At 37.1% G+C, this 12,641-nt stretch overlaps 1 long non-coding RNA gene across 1 annotated transcript; it reads right to left on the reverse strand.

Moving 5' to 3' along the window:
• Positions 1-1,210: 1,210 nt before the first annotated feature.
• LOC149246459 (uncharacterized) lies at positions 1,211-1,948 on the reverse strand. Its single transcript, XR_016265562.1, has 2 exons — positions 1,771-1,948; positions 1,211-1,486 (listed from the first exon to the last, which is right to left on the reverse strand). It is a non-coding gene; the product is annotated as an uncharacterized LOC149246459 (long non-coding RNA).
• Between the last annotated feature and the right edge of the window lie 10,693 nt (positions 1,949-12,641).

The raw sequence follows: 12,641 nt of genomic DNA on the forward strand, positions 1-12,641 counted from the left end.
TTATATACCACACATAAATGGAATCCTAGTAGTGGTATCAGCAATGCGAAATTAATCTGAATCCTAGTTGGAAAATCAATCATAGAATCGATATTAACAGTAAATTACAGTAACGGAATTTTTCTGTGGTGTTTCTCATGTGTGAAGTTGTTGTTGAATTTTAAAATAATTCTTAAATTACAAATGAGAAGACCGGTCAAAGGAGAACAAGAATTCTCTTGGAGGCACATGGTGACGACTTCGAGGGTGAGTTGAAATCTCATGACAACTGAAAATATTCCTTATTAAATAGTTAGTACTGGTGCCACTAAATTTCATCAAATTAATTCTATATAAACTTAATAATTTGATGAGGGAAGTTAATGAAAACAAATCGTTTAGAAGATACATCCCTTAAACATAAACATCACCTAAATGGATCCGAAATTTCGAAGATTAAGTTATAATTGGACAACTTGGAAGAGGAATATCTATCCACCAAATTTGTATAGACAACACGAAGATAAAAAAAAAACAATTATACCAATTATTTTGAAAAAGGCCAAATGTTTTCCTTGATAGGAAGAAAAAATTGGTAGAAGGTTTGAGTTTGGTGGGGTTTTTTTGGGTATAGAGTCGACCTCAACCACATATAAGGCAGTGAAGGGTGTTATTGTATAATCAAAACATGATAGCCTTAGTAAAAAAATTATGGAACTAAACATAGTAAGTAAAACAAAACCACCTAGAAAATTCTTCTACACAGAAGAACTCAAATGTATCCAAATAAATCATTGATTTTCCTATGGAATCTGACTGAACATTCTCATAGCCATTGTAGATGGATACAACGCTTCTATTCATATAAGCATACATGAAAATGATATATGGTATTACAATCGTAGTAAATAATATCTCAAATTCCAAATTACAAATTTTTCGCCATAACTCATCATCATAGATGTTATTCATCAAAGTTCAAAACACAAAAAAAAAATTATGAAACTCACGGTAAAATTACATTGTAATGAATTTGAAACCATTCATGAGAATAAAGACTCATATTCAATATTCGAACTAGAAAAGGAGTATGGAAATACATCTTTCAAATAATCATGCCTGAGACTTTCCAGAGAAAGTAGGGATGTGATTCCATTTAGAGGTGTAAATTCCCTCTTAAGATTTTACATACAAGAATTGGACAAACCAGAGAGGAACAAAGCTAACCCCATAGTAATTAAGGTTTTTATCCTGTACATCTATGCTTGGTCTAGTACAAACCCAAAAATAATAGAAACCATCTTAGAAAAGAACAAATGACATCGAACCGAAGAGACAACATCATTGTCTCCATCAGGCATGAAGTATTCCATTGAAAAGGGTAGAGAAAAATTGGAGTAACTGACTTGGTGTGTAGGAGATGCGGTCAACCATTAAACGAAAATATTTAGGATGATATCAAAATCTGCAGAAGGAGAAATTTTGAATAAGTAGGGGTTAGAGGTACCTGCAAAAGAGAAATCAAGGGATTAGTGTTACCCTAGTGTACAAAAAAGAAATATATAAAACGAAATAATTATTTAAAGAATGGAAAATGAAACCCTTCATAGCCATAATTGTTTAACAGAAGAAGAAATTCCTGACGCCATGAGCTAGTATTGTTCTAGAAGGGAGCTGCAGGGAGAAAAATAAAAATAAAACCAAAGTACTAGATTACTGTGAGTACAACGACTCCATAAACTAGAGAAACAATAAAGAAGTGAACTTGGAGCGTAAGGAGAAAATATATACCAAAAATGGAGCCTCAAAAACCCAGTCAAGCCAACTCCAAGGCACACTCCCATACAATTTTCTCTTTTCCCTGTCTAACAACAACTAGAGGTGAATTTGGAAAAATAAGGAGAATATAAAAACGCTAGTCAAGGAACCCTAAATTTTTTTTTGTAAATTCTTGAGGGGTTCCATACAAGCTGAACAAGGAAATAAAATTCCTTACCAAGCTAACCCATTCCTAGGTGTGGCTACAAAGCGAAGGGAAAATCTCTAGTTGTGTTCCTGTTAAGTCATAGATAAGGCAAAGAGGAAACCTAAGAAAAAAAACACATAAACCAATAAGTTTAAGTTGAAACTAGACTAGGGCATCTCAACGAATTGAAAAAGGGTTTCATGGGTAAGTTGCCTGGTAACAGTGGAAAATGAATTCGTTGGAGCTCTAGAAAGTTCCAAAAAAACTTGACAGGAAACCTAGTTGTAATGGTTTCCTTTATCATCACCACGCAGTCACAGGATCTAAGACCAGTGTGAGACAAGAAGTTTCAAGAATGAATCTTTTCACCAACGCCACTGTTAGGGTAATAAAAGTGAAGTCCATTTTGGCCGTCGGATGAACTTGTTTCAAATACAACCATCGAAGGATGGAGGGTACCAGGTGCCATGTGAAAATCACATGGGCGTAGCCTAGGGGGCACAAGTCCATTCGATGCATGAACAATACTTATCACAACGGTAGCATGATAGGTATATTCAAATTTAATTAAGTGATGCATAGAAGGGGGGTTTATCTCTGGTGATGTATAACATACTCCCAAACACAAGCTTAGAAATACCTAGGTTAACATTGCAATGCATCATTAAGTTTAACATAAAGAGTCATAACAACATTCACCTATCCACATATGTTCACTCTAGTTCATGAGCCTTAACATTAGGAGTTGGAGCCATCCCATGTATTTTAAAACAAATATTAAAGAGTTAACATGTTGAGAACTTACTTGCCCTCTCGACCATATACCCAGATGTCACATGGGTTGAGATAGACCAAGAATAATTAGTATCAAAAGTTTATGTGACTATTGTATGTGTATACATAGAAAATTTGGGTAGCATGAGGTTGCATAAATTAAGGTATATAAGAAGGTTATCATAGAAGCTATTGAGTAGGAATGGAGTTAACATTATAAGCAAATGTTGAATTACTATTTACAGGAAAAAAAATGTTGTATATGTAGACAGAGGGATGTCACAAAGAGATATATTGGAATATGTATTTTGACAAAGAGATTAAAAGGAGATGTAGGCGGAGAGAGGGGAGAGGGTAGAGAAAAGGAGGGAAGGGAGAGATAGGGAGACCTTGGTTGTAGTAATTTCATTTTTTTGCGATTATGATAGGTGGTGTTAGAAAACACCAAGTTTGTTATTGAGAGTCACTCGTGTGCCAATGAAGGTTCGAATAACCTAAGCATGGAGAGGGTCAGTAAAGTTAGGCCATGCACTAAAAAATAATAGTCATATGTAAATGCATTAGGAAACAAATATCCATATGTAATATACATGCATTGAGAGTAATAAAATAATAAGCCATGTACTTCAATATAGAATATAATGTTGAAAATTTCATTCTACATATTTTAGATGACTATATGATTTAATTCAAGTAGGTTATCTAGAGCATCTATGTTGTTAATGATCACCTTCATTTTGTCATGTGTAATGTACCTTGTGCAAGCTCTTGGTAGTTATTTATTGTAGTTGGATTCTTGTACAAATGACTAAGTGTGTAAAATGATACACCACTATACCTAGTACATCATCCATGAATACATAACCACTAGTATTTCTTGAATTTCCATATAGCATAAGATATTATCCCTTAATAACCATTTACCCAATTGGAAATTTATCACCTCACCATTACTTAATGAGGTACTGAGAGTTTGATTCCCTTGTATGAATTGTGCCAACCAATAACCAATTCCCCATTCATTTTATTTTGGGGAAATAATTGAATATATCTGTCCTACAAAAAAATCAATGTATGATCAAATTTAGATATGTAGGAGTTTGATAACATAGTTAAATTAAAATAAGAAATGGATTCTAAATGTCGTGTAAGATATCTCTAACTAGATGTACAAGATGAGATATATAGTCATATTCTATAGAAATGGTTTATTGACCCTCCATTAGCAATGTTTTATCAACAAGTACATGTATATCTATTGTAAGTGATGCAAAATCCCATTCAGTTGCATAGTCTGTTGATTAATAATTATCCAATTTTCCACTTCTACATACTTTACAAAAGAAAGTCAATTTTCATGTCCATATTTCAAGCAAATTGTTGCTCAAGTTGAGAGATTGTTGAAATTCATGAGTTTGTTGTACTATGTTGAAATTACATGAATGTGAGTAATCTATATTTACCACTTCTAAGAAATTTCTTAGCACATGGCTTGCCCCTATTGATGTATGTTTCCCATTTCATCCATCTAACATTATTGTAGAGTACCATTGGAATTATATATTTCGCACCTTTCATATGAGGATTACTTGAAAATTCCATCCCCTCCCTTCATATTATTTTGATTTGGTTTTGGGATGGAATATTTTCATGAGATCACATCTACAAAATTACATGTTCATTGTGTCATTTTAGCAGCAAAAAAAATATGTTTTATCGACCTAATATAGGTCATTTTCTCCACTTATTTTTCATATGCTAGTTTTCTCAATGAATTTAACACATTTCTACAATTTCTTTTTATTAATTATAAGTGCTTGGGTAACATCATTTTTTTTTTCGTTGTAGTTATTTCTATGCTCCTAAGCTATCTATGTGCCATTATATTCTCTAGTTTATCTTGCACTCTTTAGCCCATACACCATTGTTGGTTCTATTATTTTTTTGTTGGTGTGGCCCATACTTGGAGAACTACCATTCCTACTGGAAAACTTCATCCTACATAAATATGACCTGTATAAACATCTCCAGGAAGGAAAAAGATGAAGATTGTCATTAAACAAATTTTGACATCTAAAATAAGCCTCCAAGAAAAATAATAGATACAATAATGTAATAATATTTACCAGTAACATTTTTTTTAATTGTGTCAGGCCAGGAGTAACTCCAGACTTGGCAGAAAAACTGATTCATTTATTTCATTAGGTAGCTATTGTTATATACATGAATGTGACTAATCAGTTCATCTTCTTGATGACTGTTCACATTCCAAATTCACCCAATCGACGAGGATTAGGTGTCAACATTCCCCCCCTTAATCTGAAGGAATTTTGGTGAGTCCAAGCATCGTTCTGAATCTTTCAAGCTTTTCTCTTCCAAGCGCTTTGGTGAAGATGTCTGCAATTTGCTCATTTGTGGAACAATGACGGAGATGGATTGTTTTGGCCTCAACATGATGTCGGATTAGATGATATTTAGTATTGATGTGCTTTGTATGATCATGGAACTTTGGGTTCTTGGCCAACTTTATTGCAGAGGTGTTGTCAATCATGAGTGGAGTTGATTGTACTTGTTTTACCTGCAAATCTTCAAGAATTTTCCTGAGCCACACAATTTCTTTCGTTGCTTCAGCTGCTGCCACGTATTCTGCTTCTGTTGTGGAATCTGCTGGAACTGATTGTTTGCGTGATCTCCAAGAAACAGCTCCTGATCCAAGACTCATACCATATCCTGAAGTAGATACTCTGGTTTCTTTGTCTCCATCGAAGTCTGAATTAGAGTATCCAATCAAGCTGAAGTCGTCCACCTGTGTATACTTGATTCCAAGGTCTTGAGTTCCCTTCAAGTACCTTAGAACTCTTTTTGCAGCAGACCAATGTCCCTCACAAGGCTTTTGCATGAACCTGGAGAGGATTCCAACAGTTAATGAAATGTCTGGTCTGGTAGTAGTGAGGTAGATGAGACTTCCTACAAGTTGTCTATACTTTGTTGCATCCTCAAATTCCTTTCCTTCAATAGATGTGAGCTTTAAGTTTTGTTCCATTGGAGTAGAAAGAGGATTTTACTCTGTCATGCCAAATCTATTTAACAAATCTCCAATGTATTTCTTTTGAGAAAGAAATATGGATTTTGGATGTTGGGTTACTTCAATGCCAAGATAGTAATGAACATAGCCCAAATCAGTCATTTCAAAACTTTTTCCTAATTCTTTCTTTATGGATGCAATATAGCTTTCATTGTTCCCTGTCACTAAAAGATCATCTACATATACCACAAGATATACAACTGTTTTTCCAACTTTCTTGACAAATAAAGTTGCATCATCAAGATCAAAATGATTGAAGTTGAGTTTCAGAAGATGCTCAGTTAGTTTTTCATACCAGGCTCGTGGTGCTTGTTTGAGGCCATACAAGGACTTCACAAGTTTGCATACTTTATGTTCATGTCCTTTCACAGAAAATCCTTCAAGCTGGGACATAAAAACATTTTCTTTTAGATCTCCATTCAAGAAGGCAGTTTTTACATCCATTTGATGGACTTTCCAACCGTTATGAGCTGCTAGTGCAAAGAGTGTCCGGATGGTGGCCCATTTTGCTGTGGGGGCAAAAGTTTCCTCATAATCGACCCCTTCCTTTTATGCAAAACCTTTTGCCACAAGCCTAGCTTTGTGCTTGTCAAGTGAGCCATCAACTTTGTACTTGTTCTTGTAGACCCACTTGCAGCCAATTGGTTTGGTTCCAAATGGATGATCAACCAGCTTCCAAGTGCCATTCTTTATGAGGGCATCATACTCTTTTTTCATCGCTTCTTTCCATTCATCATGAGAAGCAGCTTCTTTGAAGGAAGTTGGTTCAAAATCTGTAGACAAGTTCAATTCACAATCATAAGTAACATCCATATCAACAGGTGAATTAGAGTCATCTACATCACCTCCATTTTGTCGGTTTGAATTTCTGGTTCTTGTTTTTCCAATTTCATCAGGATGAACACTTTCAAGTGTCTTTGTCAGCCACTTTGGGGGACCTTTCTGAGATGGTCCAGGCAGATCTGTTGATTGAGTTGGGACTGAATCAAGATTGAGTCTCCCAATTCTATCAATTACATCACTTAAAGCATCATCCATTGTTGGAGTTTCATGCAGGGGAGATTGTTCTTCAGAAGAAGATTCCACATGTTGATCTAGTATAGGAATCCCCCCTTCAAGATGTGGAATCTGATTATCAAATTCTTGAAATGATTTTGTTTTTGCGAATCTATCCAAGCGATCAAGTTGCCGCTCAACAACATTGTCAGATTTGGATGATTCCAGAAAAATGACATCTCTAGATACAACAAACTTTTTATTTACTTCATCATAGAGGCGGTATGCTTTAGAGGTGTTTGAATACCCCAGGAAGATACACTTACAACTTCTAGCACCAAGTTTGTTTCTATGTACCTTTGGTATCAAAGCATAACAGGTGGAACCAAATATCCTGAGATGTTTTACCGAAGGAACATGTCCATACCACAATTCATAAGGAGTCTTGTTTCTTATAGCATTAGATGGACATCTATTCTTTATATATGCAGCACATAGAACAGCATCAGCCCAAAACATTATCTTTACATTTTTGAAGAAAAGCATGGATCGTACCATATTCAAGATTGCTCTATTCATTCTTTCAGCTACACCATTCTGTTGGGGATTATAAGGCACGGTTGTTTGATGTTTGATCCCATGTTGGCGAAGATAGTGTTCAAATTCATTTGATGTATATTCTTTTCCATTATCAGTGCGAATAGACCCAATATGAGATTGTGCATCATTTTCAATCCATTTATGAAAATTCTTGAATGTTTGAAAAGCATAAGATTTGTTCTTCAATAAATAAACCCAACACATTCTGATGTAATCATCAACAAATGTCATGATATATTTATTTCCATTTGCAGAAGGAACAGGCATTGGACCACATAAATCAGAATGAATGAGTTCAAGCTTCCTATGTGCTCTTGAATGTGAATCATGAAAAGACCGTTTGCTATGCTTTCCTAGAATGCAAGCATCACATTGCTCATGTTTCCTAGGAATTGTACGCAAACTAGTAACAACATTTTTCTTCAATAAGCAGAGACTGTCATAGTTTAAATGTCCAAATCTAGCATGCCATAATAAACTTGATGGAAGTGTACCTTCTTCATGATGAGAAATATATGAGAAATGTTGTGCATGAGCAGAGGTTCCTTGCAGTTTGAGAAGTCTTTCTTCTCCTATTCCCCTCATGAAAAGTGAGTGGTTAGATGCTTTTCTTACCTCAAGCTTGCCATCAAACATATGAATGGAGTGACCTTGCTGGCGGATGTGGACCAAGGACAGCAAGTTTCTCTTGAGCTGTGGGAGATATAGAACATGATCCAGAAGAAAGTCTGGAAGACCAGGCAGTTTAAGCCTGATTGTGCCAAGCCCTGATGGCTTGATTTTTGACTGATCTGCAAAGTATACTGCTCCATCAACATTGTCAGTGAAATCTTCAAAACAATCTTTCCTATGATTCATATGACAGGTTGCTCCTGAATCAAGCAACCAATCATTTTTCGAAGAAGCAAGTGAAGCATTAAACAAATCTTCATTTACTCCAATGTTACATTGTGCCTCAATATAGTGAGCGGATTCAGGTGCTTTACCTTTGTCTGTATCATCAGTTTTACCTTTCTGTTGGTTTCCTTTCTGCTCAATTTTGTCCCATGGTAGCTTGCATGTAGAAGCATCATGTGATCCATTTCGTTTGCAGCGAATGCAATGCAGATCTGCTTTTTCTCCTTGAGAATGTTTGCCGCCCCTGCCTCTGAAGTATCTTCCTCTTCCTCTTCGTCCACCTCTTCCTCTTGTAGAATCTTGAGCAGGATGCTTTTCTTTATGAGCAAGGCAAGAAGTCTCTTCAGAAGATTCAAGGACCGTCTTCTTTCCAAAGGCTTTCTCTCTTTCAGCAAACTTTTTCACAAGAGAGTCAAAGGTTATATCTTTAAGATTTCCATTTTCTTGTAAAGACTCAAGATAATTGGAGTAAGTAGGATAGAGTGCCTTGAGAAAAGCAATAAGAGGGATATCCAGCTCAACCTTAGTGGATTTGATATCATGCATTATGGATTTTACTTCATACGCAAGAGCAAGAGGATCATTATTTTTCAGTTCAAGAGTGAAGAGTTTAATCATGAGATGAACAACTTCAAGTGCAGAATGTGAGTCATAGAGTTCTTTGAGCTTTTGTAAAGCTTCAAAGGCAGTTGAATATGATGAAATATGGCGACTTACTTCTTCATTTACAGATGTTGCGATTAATGCATATGCTTTGCTGTTCTTGTTATCCCAAATTACAAGCTCTTTCTCTGATGTAGGTTGTACTGGGTCATTGTCTCCTTCTCCGACACACACTCCTTTCCACAACTCATTGAAGATGAGGGTGTGTTTTATCATCCGGGACCATTCAGGATATTTCTCCTTGCCAGTGAGAACTATTCCTACCATAGAGATGATTGAATGCATTCTATAAAACAAAATACTTCTGCTGGTAAAAAAAATTTCTTCCAATATACAGTAGAAATGTACTCAAAAAGGCATTCTCAAAGGGTATTATCATCCACTAAAATTTCTAACATAAGATTTTCATATACCCGTTGAATCACTGTCATCACAACTTCAATACACAGACAAAAAATGACTTTCAAAAATGTACACAGCTACCAATAAAAATCATTGCATGCATGCGCAGTAGTAAACAGCATGGGATGCTCAATCTTTTCACACGAGTTTAAAATTCAACAAAAGATCTGTGGTGCTCAAATATCTCAGTGGTCTTCCCAATCGCTGACTCCACAATTTTAAACTGTAAGAGACTCCATATCTTTCTCATGGGCTAGTGACTGCACAAACCAATATCTATGCCGTAGGCAATACCATGTCAGACCATGGATTAAGGTTCGTTTGATGATGAAAAAATGTACAACGATGAGCTTCATGCCAGAGAGCTAGGGTTTCACCGGCGGTATGGACGCCTGACCGCGCAGCTGCAGGCTAGGTCCCTGGCAAGGAGCTGAAACTTGCAGGGACAGGAGGACCCAGAACAAAAGGACGTGCGCAGAGGACCGTTCAAATCAATCAGTCTCCACTGGTAAAGAACAAAACGACAAGCGGAGAACGCGGGTGCTGACCGGCAAGGATGGGATCGGAGCACGGGAGGGGAGAGATCCCCTCCTACAAAGAGGTAATAACAGGAGAAGCTAGAAAGGAAAAGCAGGGCGAGAGAGAATGGAAAAATGAAGGAGAAACTTCAGCTGCTGGAGCACAAAGGAGATCAGGAATCCCAAGCAAATGTCTACCAAGGGCAACGAGCAAACCCAGGTTTGTAATACCGCCTAATACATTAGAAAATTACAGAAGCTACATGAGAGATTACGCTTTGATTTGCAAGTTCATAGGATACTGGCCAAATGAGAAAAATCTCATGAGATGGATCCAACAGAGGTGGAAACCAAAAGGACACGTAGAAGTCAAGTTAGGGGCGAAGGGGTTTTTTACAGTCATATTCTCTAATCTAGAAGACAAGGGAAGGATCTTTGAGGAACAACCCTACTTCATGAACAATGCTGGTCTGTTCATGAGAGACTGGGTAGACTGTTACAACCCAGATAAAGAAAGAATGTTAGCTGCTCCGGTGTGGATAAGACTTTTCGGCTTACCATCAGAGTTCTGGAATCCAGAGATCCTCAAAGGTATCGGAAATTCAATAGGTTCATTCGTGAAAGTGGCGGAATCAACAAAGAGAGGAAAATACACCACATATGCTAGAATATGTGCGTATATGAATATCACTGAGCCCCTTCCAGACACTATAGAACTGGAGTATCATGATGAGGTATGGAATCAACCTTTAGACTACGAACACATCCCATTTCGCTGCAGAAGGTGCCATGAGTATGGCCACCTAGTTAGAGAATGCCCCATTACACTAGCTGAAAAGGAAAGGGAAGCAGAGTATGAAAGGTGAAGTGCACCAAGGAAAACAGAGCAGGAAGACGAGGAATTCCAAGAAGTCCAACGCAGGAGAAGAAGAGGAAATAGACAAGGACCGGCGGGTAAGCAAAACGAAACCCAGAAAACAGAATCTCTAAACAAATTTCAAGTCCTACAGGAAGAAGGTCTGGAAAACGAAGTAAGCGAGGAAGAAGAGGTTGAGGAGATGGAGGTAGCAGAGGAAAAGGAGGATAAAGAAACAGATAAAACAAAAAAGGATCAGAGGGTAGAAAACGCAGAAGAAACCCAGGAGGAGTTAGGAGAAATGGAGATAGACCTACAGAAATCTAAAGGAGAAGAAGAAGAGCAGGTAATGGCAAAACTTTTACAGGAATGGAAAAGGCTAGATGAGAGATTCATCCCAGAGGAACAAAAACAGAGGTATAAGGAAGCATTCCAAAGATATAAGGAAAAAAGGGGATTAATAGGAGACACGGAAAACCAACAATCTGAAAAACAGGAAGTGCAGAACATAGGAGTGAGCAACACTGGCAAAACAGGGAAAAAAAGAGGGAGAAGAACATTGAATGAAACGATACAAGATGTGGGAGAAATGCTTGTCAGCTCTGGAAGAGTGATACCTCTCTCTGAGGTATTCCAATCCTCCCCAAAACTGTTAAGATGATTATAACAAGCTGGAACATAAGAGGCCTCAACAGCAGAGGCAAACAAAGGTACCTGAATGAGAGATTGAAAAAAGAAAAACCCAGTATAATGATTTTACAAGAAACAAAAATAAGCACCGAAAAAATGAGAGAAATTTTGAGTAGAAATAGGAGTAGATATGAAATAATGGGACAAGATGCAGTTGGGAGCGCAGGAGGCTTAGTAATAATATGGAATCCAGAGGAAGTTCAATTCAGTAATTGGATGAGCTTCCCAAGAATCTTAACAGGAACAGCAAGTATTGTAGGAACGACGGAGGAGGTTTTTATAACAGGAGTTTATGGGCCGCATATCCAGAGTGAGAAGGAAAATTTCCTGCAAAATCTAAAAGCCTTAAGAGGTCTAATTCCAGGGAAACAATGGATCATAGGTGGGGATTTCAATCTGATCAAAGCCTCAGGGGAAAAAAGAGGAGGAGTAAGGAGATTGGATAAGGCAGTGGAGCAGTTTGGAGACATGATAAGGGAACAAAAGTTGATAGATATTCAAACCATTAATGGAAAGCATACTTGGAATAACCGAAGAGGTGGAACCAATCAAATAGCCTCGCGCCTTGATAGATTCTTAATCTCAGAACAAATAATGATGAAGGATGTCTTCATAGAAGCTACTATCCTCCCGGTAGCAGGCTCAGACCATTGGCCGATTAAACTAGAAATAGACTTAAAACAGAGGCCTGCTAATAAACCCTTCAGATTCGAAGCCTTTTGGCTAAGAAATGAAGGTTTGATGGAAAAACTAGAAGAATGGTGGAAGGCGAGCGATCAAAGAGGAAAGAATAAGATGCATACTTTCCAGCTCAAATTGAAGGAAATGAAGAATAAGTTAAAGAAGTGGAATAAAGAAGAATTCGGTAATATTATAGAAGAAAAAAACAAACTAGAGCAGAGAATGGAAGAGCTTCAGCAGCTAGACATCTTAGAAGGCATACAGGAGGAAAGAACAAAAGAAGAAGGCACTATTCTAAATAAGCTAGAAGAAAGAAGGAAACAAGAAGAGATTTTATGGAAGCAGAAATCAAGGGTGCAATGGCTAAGGGAAGGAGAGAGGAATACTAAGTTCTTCCATAAAGCTATGGTCCAACATAGACAAAGAAACCGAATTTTCTCAATAAGAAATCAGGAGGGTCAGAGAGTTCTTCAACATGAAGAAATAGAAAAAGAGCTGGTTAATCATTTCAAAAATATTCTTAGAGAACCTCAA

This window comes from Pinus tabuliformis, chromosome 7, assembly GCF_031772625.1.
Source record: "Pinus tabuliformis cultivar Carrire ecotype Pingquan chromosome 7, CPIR1, whole genome shotgun sequence".
Taxonomy (NCBI): Eukaryota; Viridiplantae; Streptophyta; class Pinopsida; order Pinales; family Pinaceae; genus Pinus; species Pinus tabuliformis.